Raw genomic sequence first — 11,229 nt, 5'->3', positions numbered from 1 at the left:
TGGTCCTTGCGTTGGTTGCTTTAAGAAACTCTGGAAAGCAAATGCCTTTTCTGTCCCCATCTCACAGGCCTACCTAGAAGCCTGGTGTCATGCTCAGCTGGGAAAATGGTGAGACATGTAATTCTCAGCAGTTCCCTACAGAGGGGGCACATCTCAGACCTGTGTCAGGAGGTGACTGGGCCATGTGCCCTGGCCTGAACACTCTAAGAGGTTCTTATTCTGGGGTGGCCACAACAGCGAGTCCAGGTAATAAGGTCAAGTGCTAAAATTTTCTTGGCTCTCACCCAAGATACAGGTCAGGAAGCTTCTCTCCTCTCTCTGGATATGAGCAGCTGGACCCAAGGGTGGGGGTGGGGGCAGGAGTCTCTTGATCATGCCCAGTGGATCAGCCCCCATGGCCCAGGCATGCAGCAGGAGCAAGAAGTAACAACAGCCCAGGCTGGCTGGCTTCTGCTCACAGAACTACTGAAAACGAACAAGGATGTCACCAGGCATCAGTGCTCGGGTGGTCATGGTCATTGCTACCATCTGAGGTCACTGGGGCGCTGCCCTCCCTTTGGGTGAACAGCATTTATATAGGCAACCTTGGGCTTCCATACCCCCAGGTCTGGGATAGGCTGCAGAGGCAGGGCCTCCCTGGCCCTCCCCACATGTCCCTGTGCAGCTGAGGCTGTAACAGGTACTTAGAGACTTTTGTTACATAGCACTGATTCCTCACTTGGGCCCACAAAGCAACAAAGTCCAGGAAGAGAGCTTGGCATCTCTGCCTTGTTTTTATACTTTTCTCACCCACCTTCAAGGCTGAAATCTCAGGTAAGTTATTGTCCTAACCCTGAGGTTCACCTTGGATTCTAGGAGCCGCAAAGCCTCCCAGGACAGGCCATTTCTCCAGAGGAGGGCAATGATCTACGAGCATACGGCTGGACCTGGACCAGGGCTGATGCGCTATTTGTGGCTCCGTTTGTCCTGCACCAATTCTCTGTTTTTTTTTGGGTTTTTTGTTTGTTTGTTTTTGTTTTTTGTTGTTTGATTTGGTTTGGTTTGGTTTTGATTTTTCGAGACAGGGATTCTTTGTGTAGTTTTGGTGCCTGTCCTGGATCTCGCTCTGTAGTCCAGGCTGGCCTCGAACTCACAGAGATCTGCCTGGCTCTGCCTCCTGAGTGCTGGGACTAAAGGCGTGCGCCACCACCGCCCAGCCCAATTCTCTGTTTTAACCTAAAGCTCACATCAGTATCCCAAAGATGACTTGGGAGGTCATTATATCGGTTCCTCTTTCTACTCTGGGCACAGTGATTAAATTTTCTCCTTTGCGTCAGTACTTGTTTTTTTAATTGGCGTACCAGTGACGACAGTGGTATTGGGGTGTGGTGGGTACATCTAGAGGGGTTCCAGGCTCTTATATCCCCAAACAAGGAATTGGACAGGGACACAGAGTGACACACAATGCAAGTAAATGTATTAAGAATGTGTCTCCAGCCGGCAGCGGTGGCGCACGCCTTTAATCCCAGCACTCGGGAGGCAGAGCTAGACCGAATCTCTATGAGTTCAAGGCCGGCCTGGTCTACAGAGCAAGATCCAGAACAGGCATCAAAACTATACAGAGAAACCCTGTCTCGAAAAACCAAAAAAAAAAGGACGTGTCTCCCTGGGAAGAAGTGTGCTGGAGCAGGAAGAACAGTTAGCAGCTCAGTGCTGGCTCACAAAGGATAGGGCATTTGTGTCACTAGGGTGCGCTTTAGGGGCTCATCTGCATAGCACCTACTTTGAGGTTCATTTGTATAGTACAGGATTTCTCTGCACCCTGTGACTTGTAGCTCATAATGAGTTACGGCTAACTTTCGAGTGTTCTGGAATGCCTCTACACCCGTTCCAGTAACTTCGGCCAGTTCTAGTCAGGCTTGGTGGTGAGTTAGCTGTTCCAGCCATCCTGTTTTCACCAGCATGTACTTCTCATCTACCGTCTTTACATCCTGTTTTGTAAGGCCTTCTTGATCTCACTGTACCCAACTGTCCCACCTGGACTCCTTCCTGAGAGCTGTGGCCCCAGAAATCTTTGCGGGAGAGCTGCATATATTTCATAAGCATTTCCTGCTGTGAGAGGCACAGACTGCCTACAAGGGACCACAAAAGTCGCTAGTTCTAGTCAGCAGCCGGGAAGAGTTGGACCCCATGGAGCAGGAATTTGCTGAGATCCCCACCTCACACTGAGTTTACTCTGAAACTTGTGCATCCTAGACCCAATTTTTATAAGGAAGTTAAAAACATAAGATCCATCGTGCCCACTAACGGCTCCTAATGGAGTAAGATCCAGGAAGCTATGACCGCATGTTGTCCCAGGGGTGCCATTCTTGTATAGTGTGCTCCTGGGCTGTATCTCTGGGTTGTTTTAAAACAAAATACTGATGGTTATATATTGAGAATGCAGGAAAGAACAAAATAACTCTAAGAAGAAATATAATTGTGAAATAGATTAAAAGAAAAATAGTTGAAGTTGTAATCTCCGAGCATGTATTATACAAATAGTGCCAAAAGGAAAAAAGATGCAGTTATATATGCCAATAGATGCATCAATCAGACATCTTTAGATTTAAAAGATGTGTTTTTCTTGATGAAAGAAAATGTTTAGTTTTTAAAAAAGTTTTCAGGTATACGTAGTCTTCAAGATGTTCTTGAAGCTGTAGAGACCCAGAGGAGAGGAACTGTATTCTAGGCATTAACTTTGTCAGTCTAGGTGGAATAGGCATTTGCCCACCCTGAGAAGATGCCAGCAAACATCAGACGCTATTTGCCTCCTGGACAAGGCTTTTCCACTCGCTTTTGAGTGATGACTCCCAATGTTAAGGCCTATTATTAGACCAATGTAGGACAAGTCCCTAACAGGGACACCCCCTGGTTAGACAATTAGCTGTGATGGTAAAGCTGAACCCCCAGGAGCAATAATCTCCTGAGACTCAGTTCATACCTTGAGCAATAGGAGCTTTTGGGGACCACCTTCTGGGGCCAGAATGGCAATGATCAAATAACACCTTGACCCATTATGTGTACCTCTGACTCTCTGTTTTTTATTTAAATGTAAAACTTGTGTCTAAATATGGACCTGGGGCCATTAGACCTCTCAGTTTGCTTTTTCCAACATGGCCACATTGATCGAATCTCTTTTCTCTATCCCTTTCATCATTTCATATCAACCAACCATATCAGTTTGGCCTAATTTAACTCCATTTACTCTGTGAACTAAAAGGAAAAATTTCAGTTTCTGTGACTAATTTATAAATCACCTGGGTAGCATGCAAACAATATACAAACCTAACGCATGCAGACAATGCAGATCCACACACAGCTATATGTATAGAGTTAAACCCCAAAGATTCTGTAGCTTTAGATTTATCATTTGCCAGTTTTTAAGTTGAGCTGATTCTTTCCCCCAGAGCACTGAGTGAGCTTTAATCCAAAACCTGCTCTTTCAAAGGCTTTTAATGGAAACAGAGGAGGGCTTAGACCGTAAGGAAAGGGACAAGGTTGAAACCAGCCCGGTCTGTGGGTACAGGCATAAATGCTTAGGAGGCAATTTGACTGCAGGGCCACCTCGCAAAGTAATATTGGCTTCTACCCAGAGCCTATGACTTGCCCAGCTGTAGACTTTTGACCAGGATCTCGGTACCAACCATAAAATTTCCTGGTGTAGAGGAGGCCCCAGATCCAATCAGAAGGTAGTGAGGTAACTTTTCGAACAATTCTGTCACTACTGCACTGTGGGCACATCTTGCAAACAAAATTACAAACAAAACAAAACCAGGCAAATGGGTAGGGAGGGTCTTGTTCCATTTTCTTCCCTAGACAGGGCTGGCTGGGGTGTGGGAGAGTAAACCCACACCCTCAGGGATGGACTGCCAACAGTACCTGAACAGGAAGGACTCAAAGTGTAACCAGTTCCTGGAGTTGTTGTGTGGGGATGAATTTGGAAAGATAAGACCACAGTGGCTCATTATCTTCTGAGGACATAAACTGAGGCAAGGCACCAGGGCTCTTTAGGCGGTGGGAACTAACCCTTTAAGGCATCACCAGTCACTGGGTCAGGCTCCAGGCAATCAGGATCTGATCTTCAGAGAATGGGGGTGGGGGAATCACTTTTTGGTTTTGGCTTTTTTGTCTCTACATCCCCTCCCCGCTCCGCCCCCACCCCCACCCCTACAGATCAGCAGGGGCAGATCATCAAAGGGTAAAGATCTTCCTTCTGGAACTGCTTCACACCCAAGAAGGGGTGCTGGGGGACCTGGTTGGTGCCTCTCTGTCACAGAGTCCTAGGATCATAAGGCATAAAAGGATTGAGCTGTATATTTGAGAAGAAGGTGGATGGTTATTACAGGAGGTTGAAGGTCACCTGTGACATCATTTAGAGGTCAAGAGGTCCTCAATAGTGGGGCACAGTGTCAATGCAGATAGTAATGATTGACATCCCGGAGACAATCCTAGCTAGAGCTTAATGGCCTGTAATCCGAAGGTTCCAAACATACCAGAAGGTTAAGCAAGCAGAAGCCCGCGTCTCAGTAACTTTCCTGTTGCTATGATAAAATACCTTTATGACATCAGCTTAGGAAGGGAGAGTTTATTTTAGCCAACGGCCCAGGGTCATATCCATCACTGTGGGGGAGTCACAGCAGCAGGCACTTGCTAGACATATGACAGCCACAGCCAAGACACAGGGAGTCACCACCGTGTGGCAGTCTTCTCCAGAAGTGCCTGTCTCCAGGAAGTGAGCAAATTCAGCGTCCGGGAAAGCTGAAACAAAGGTCACTAGGGCCCCTCCCTAAGGTCACGAAAGCAGGGGAAAGCTACTGAGGTGGCTGACCAGCCAGGCTGCCAAGAGTCTCAGCCCGGTCTGAAGTGTGCAGAGTTCTAGGAACGCAGCCTTCCTGAGTCCTGTGTTGGGGGAGCTTTTCCACGACGCAGATTCCTTGGCATGGGTTTGTCTGGTCTGCAGATTTAATAAGTCAGCACGTACTGAAGGAGGCTACTTCTGGGAGGATGTGGAAGGGAAGGTGGGTCCTGGGAGAAGGCCCATCCAGAAAAGTGGGGTATAGCCCAAAGCCCCAAAGTGGAACAAATCAGATAACCTATTGAGTGTTCTGGGTGGAGGGGTCCCGCCATTTAAAAGCAAATAGGAACTGAGAGTCTGGATGGATGAGAACACGAAAGGATCCCTGATATCTAACACTGTGAATCAGGAGGCATCGGAGGATGTCCTAGTTTACTTTTTCTTGCGCTGATGAACTCCATGACCAAAAGCAACTTGGAGAGGAAGGGGGCTTATTCAGCTTCCAGTCCATCACACCGGCAGGAACTCAGGGCCTGGGGGAAGGCACGGAAGCAGAAGCCATGCAGGAACACTCTTTTACTGACATGCTCCCCATGGTTTGCTCAGCTGCCCAGGGGTGTCACTGTCCACCCTCCCACATCCACTATCAAGGCCAAAAGTGCCCCCCACAGACATAATCACGGGTCAGTTTGATGGAGGCAATCCTTCAAATACCTACTCACAGGTGACTGTAGTCTGCATCAAGTTGACCCTAACCCCCACCCCCAAAGTAATTGTGACTGGGTGGCTGTTACCTAATCTCCAGGGATGAAGGCCCCATACTTCAGGTGACACTTGTCAGGTGAGGCAGGAGTCTACAGTAGAGACTACAGGAAAGACATCTGAGGCTCCAGGTGGCTCTTGGCCACTATGGGACAGGGGACTTGGTGTTAGGAATGCCACAAGAGCCTATGGAGTTTTTAACATGGACCTGAAATTTAGACATAATATCTCTACCTGGGAAGGGATGGGGCAACAAGGCAGGACCAGAAAGGGATGAGTGAAAAGATACTTGTCTGTCATATAAGTTACAGGGGGTTCAACTGGGCTGGTTCTGGCGTTCCATAAAACAGTGAGGAGAAAGGGGAGTGAGAGATTGAACTGGAGCCACCAGAGGGGAAAAAATAGTTCCATGGTATCTAAAATGAAAGTAATGTTCCTATCACATTTTGACTTATCCAAGGCCATCCACAGAGGTGGAGAATACAGGAACCCTATCTTGGCAGTAAAGAAGTCAGACAGATTGTCCAGAACATGTCAGGACCTGAGTTTAGTAAAGAACAGATGGAGAGAAGGATTGGGGAGGAGGAGGAGGAGGAGGAGGGGTCTGGGAGGGAGAGAGGGATCCGAGTTAAGTGGAAATGTGGCTGGATGGATTGTGAAGCTTGTCCTCTGGAAAGGAGCTGGCGTAAGAGAATCTGGTGAGACATAATATTCCTCCCACATGTGAAGGTCCTGTGACAAGACTGTGAAGGTTTGGACACAGGAATCTCAGAGTCTTTTGAAATTATGAGAAAAAAGAGGTCTAATTGCAAGATACAAGCATAGCTTAATGAGACTCTAGGCTAGCAGTTCTTGGTCTAAGAGTAGATACAAAGAACACATTTTGTTACAAGGGAAGATAACTTCTTGAGGGTCTGAGGATCAAACAGCAGCTTTTGAATACATTGCAGAGATGCACACAGAGACGATGGTGACTTTGAGACCAACGTGGGTCTTACCAGAGACTGAGCACATACCCTGAACGTATCCCTCACAGTGGTGGGTCAATGTGTGCGCGCTGGCTCCGAGGCAGGCCTTCTTCCTCGGCATGGAGAGCCTTCCTAGCTGGAGAGCCTGCAGAGCATGACAGCTGGCGTGAATTCCGCAGTGTTGGCACCTGGGCTTTGGACTGCCTTTTGTGACTGTTGGCTTTGTGGATCTCTACCTTTGGTTTGAAGTGTTTGAATCTTATCTGAATTCTTCCGGAAGGGTTCAAGGCCTCTGCAAAACTTGGCTGCGAGAAACCAAGAGGCCTTGTGACTGAGAATCGCTTTGGTGTTTGTTTCCTTCGGGGAGCTTCAGATAAGAGGTTTTGGTATGCGGAAATTGACTTGCTAAGGTGTTATTTGCATAACAATAAAAAGGCCTTTGGTGAAGCGTGGGCAGTCTGTTCACTGGAAAGTGGCTTCCCGGCTGCTGCTAAGGCAAAGTTCATCCCGGAGTGGCCGGATTTCTTTCATGCACCTTCCCAAGACTGAACACTGACAATGCCCTATGGAGGTAAAATCCGCAGCTAAACCTTCCAGTTGATCCAATTGGACCAACCTCCAAGGAACAAGCCGTCCACACAGCCGTTGTGAGGGGAGGGACTCTGAGCATCCCTGAAGTCAGCGAGTTTGGCTGGGAAGGAGGCTGCAGGCTCAGACACCTCCCCTGTTCTGCTCCCTTCTGCTCTGCGGAGTGAGGCTGGTGCTGGGGTGGGGAGAGGAGTGAGAGGAGAGGAGAAGGAGGAAGTCCTCAGAACATGCCGGGGGTCACTCTAGATCAGTGCTTCTCAACCTGGGGGTCACGATCCCCTTGGGGATCAAACGCCCCTCACAGGGGTCTCCTAAGACCATCAGAAAACACAGATATTTATTTACATTACGATTCATAACAGTAGCAAAATTACAGTTGTGAAGTAGCAACGAGCATAATTTTATGGCCGGGGGTCACCACAACATGAAGAACTGCATTAAAGGGTCACAGCATTAGGAAGGTTGAGAACCACTGCTCTAGCCGGATGCCACTCTCCCTGTACCACACATTTAGGGTGAGAGGGTTTTCAGAAGGAAGAAAAGTAGTCCTTGCCCTTACAGACTATAGTGGCTTAACCTCCTTCAGGTTCTGCCAAAGCACTCAGGATCTGTCAATTGCAAAGAAGAAGAAAGACTTTCCCCAAGGGGCCAAAAGTAACCTTTTAGCTAACACCTTGATGGGAGATGCCAGTCCAGAGTCACAGTGCAGAGGTTTCCAGACCTCTGGAGATGTGACCCAGACACAAAGCTCCAGCTGCGTGTGAACAGCTTAGCTGGCCACCACAAACGTCATAGTTTAAAGGATCAAGGCAAGGGGTGAGTTCCCCTAGGAGGCTGCCAAAATATGCTGGGAATGAGGAACCCAAGGAACAGAGGCACTTACTAAGCCAGAACTGACTGACGTACAAATTGTAGTAAAGGATAGGCACTGTGGAGTCCATCACAGTGAGCAAATTATCAAGAGAGAATTACCACCTAACCCCGGGAGGAACTAACTAAGTCTTAGCGGTCCTTAGGAGTTAGGCTGTAGTTGCTTGTATAAGGCATGGTAAGTGGCTGGTTTAGGCTCCAAGCAGTCAAGGTCTTACAGTTAGAAAGTGGGGATTCACACCCACCTTTGTTTTTTATCTCCTCAAGCAGGGGAGAGACAGGATGGTAGCATTTTAGGCCCCTTTCAAGTTATTTCTCTTAGCAGGAAGCTGCTGTGATTTTAGTGTCTTGATGCAGGAGCATTCTCTTGCATCTGGTGAAGGCTAATGTCTACAACCTCCGCTCAAAACTACATTAGCCTGTCGTGGGAGTCTTCAAGAGCAGCCTGTAACTCCTTGGCCCATCCCTACAGCCGGAGTGGCTCCTCTCAGATACCCCTAGAATAGATAAAACGTTTAAGAGGTTAGACACTTAAGACTTGCCAAATGATGTTAGTGAGTTCAATGGGCATTTCGGGTATCCCAAACAAGGAACTGGACAGACAGACATGTGGATAATAGCAAGCAAAGCAAGAGAATTTATTAAGAAATGATTCAGTTCCTAGGGAGGTGAAGCAAGCTGGCACACAGAGAAAGTCCAGCAGCTCAGTGATAGCACACTAAGGGTTGGGAACTTTGAGGTAATTTGCATAGTGTCTTAGTTGGGGCTCCTATTGCTGTGATAAAACACCACAACCAAACGCACATTTCATCTTATAACCCTCAGGTCATGCTCTCCTCCTGAGGAAAGCCAGTGCAGGAACTGGTCTGTGTGATACCTCAGTAAAACCCCCCACTCTATCCCCTACAGACAAAGAGAAGCTTAAACCAGGATTCCTAAGTGTAGATAAGAACTTAGACCCCTTTTCCCCAGGTGGCTGTATCTGCTACAGGGACTTTGGAAAACAGTCAGGATATTCGACCAAAAGACTAAAAAGGGAGGCAGGTTAAAATAAATTATATGGTCTGTGTCTTTAAGAACTAGCCTCACAAAGAAAGGGGAGAGCTCCTTCCCACCTCCCTGCTGTGAGTGAGAGGTTTGGAAGAGCCTCCCTGGAGACTTGTAAACTTAGAAAACACCTTACTTTTGCATTCTGTACCTAAAAGTCTCCAGTGGCAGCTTTGGGGACTGTGATCTAGGCCAGGCCAGTTTCAAGTCCCCAGAAATGATGGCGCCAGCCCCAGGAACAAAAGAACAGAGTCAGGATGTCTGATGGTAACCAATTAACCATGAGATGCCCCTCTCCAGAGATAACAAGACCTGACCCCGGAGAGAAGTTATAAAACTCCTGACAAGGCAAACAGACAAGCTAAAATAAGATAAAGTCCAGGCCCGGGAAAAACTTGACCAATCAAGGATGGACCCGTACTAACCCCCTCCCCTCTAAGAAATTTTATGGGTTTTGCCTATAAAAACTAACTTCCCCAAGAAAGAGGGACTCCTCCCTGCCTCACTGTATTGGGTGTAGGAATGAGTCCCTGTCTAGACTTGTATCTGCAGAATAAACCTTGCTGTTGCATTCTGGACACCCAAGATCCCTGGTGGTCTCTTTGGGGGGTCACAATCTGGGCATAACAGTCTGCCCTCCATGGCTCGGTCAGCTTGCTTTCTTCTACACCCCATGACCACTTGCCCAGGGGTCATGTGTGTGGCACTACACATAATGGGCCCAGCCCTCCACATCAATCACTCATTAAGAAAACAGGCTTGCCCATAGGCCATTTTTTCCCCTTCTATTGAAAATAGATTTTTTTCCCCCTCACATGATGTATCCTGATTGTGGTTTCCCCTCCCTTTACTCCCCCCAGTTCCTCCTCACCTCCTTCCCATCCAAATCTGTCTACCTCCTTTCTCTCTCGTTAGAAAACAAACAGGCTTCTAAGGGATAATAATAAAACATAACAAAATAAGATAAAACAAAAACTATCATATCAGAGTTGGACAAGACAAACCAACAGAAGGAAAAGAGCCCAAGAGAAGGCACAAGAATCAGAGACCCACTCAGGAATCCCATAAAAACACTCAACTGAAAGCCACAGCCGGGCAGTGGTGGCACACGCCTTTAATCCCAGCACTCAGGAGGCAGAGCCAGGTGGATCGCTGTGAGCTCGAGGCCAGCCTGGTCTACAAAGCGAGTTCCAGGAAAGGTGCAAAGCTACACAGAGAAACCCTGTCTCGAGAAAAAAAAAAAAAAAAAAAAAAAAAAACCAACCCAAAGCCACAATATATGCACAGGGGACCTCGTGCAGACCCGTGCAGACCTGTGCAGGCCCTGTGCATGCTGCCTCAGTCTCTGTGAGTTCATATTAGTTTGCTCATGTTGATTTACAGGACCTTGTTGCCTTGATGTCCTCCGTCCCCTCTGGCTTTTACACTCTTTCTACCTCCTCTTTCTCAGGGTTCCCTGAGTCCTACGAGGAGGGATTAGAGAGAGACATCCCATTTAGGGCTTAGTGTTCCAAGGTCTCTCACTCCCTGCATAATGTCTGTTTGTGGGTCTCTGTATTTGCTCCCATCTGCTGCCGGAGGAAGCGTCTCTGAAGATGACCGAGCAAAGCACTGATCTATGAGCACAGCAGAATGTCAGTAGGAGTCATCTTGCTGCTGTCTTCTTGTTTTGTTAGAACAGTAGTGTTCGGTTTTAACCTAGATCCCTGGCTATCTAGTCTCTGGTTCTTGGCCACCCAAGCAGTACAGGTACAGGTTCCATCTCTGGAGTGGCCTTATGTCAAATCAGATAGTGGTCGGTGACTCCCATGAGGTTTGGGCCACCATTGGCCTAGCCTATCTTTCAGGCAGGACACCACTGCAGATCAAAGGGTTTGTGGCTGGCTTGGTGTTTATGCTTCCCTTTGCTAGTATGCAGAGTGCCTTCCTGTACCAAAGATGCTAGAACATAGGGGTGAAGGCTCTAGGTGGGCACCAGCTCGACCTCTCCATGCTCAATGAGCTGTGTAGGTGTTGAGGCCTTGCTGTCAGTTAGTGGAGAGCAACAGCCTGGGTTGTCTGGGGAGTCCCATGGGACCCCTTTGGCCAACAACCCAATCAGGTGTAACCCAATCCCTATATTGGAAACTTCATTTGGTGACAAGAGATGGCCTTTTGGGACTCTGTCATCCCCCTTAT

Source organism: Peromyscus maniculatus, chromosome 13 (genome assembly GCF_049852395.1).
Source record: "Peromyscus maniculatus bairdii isolate BWxNUB_F1_BW_parent chromosome 13, HU_Pman_BW_mat_3.1, whole genome shotgun sequence".
Classification (NCBI taxonomy): Eukaryota; Metazoa; Chordata; class Mammalia; order Rodentia; family Cricetidae; genus Peromyscus; species Peromyscus maniculatus.
This window is presented reverse-complemented; position numbering follows the sequence as displayed.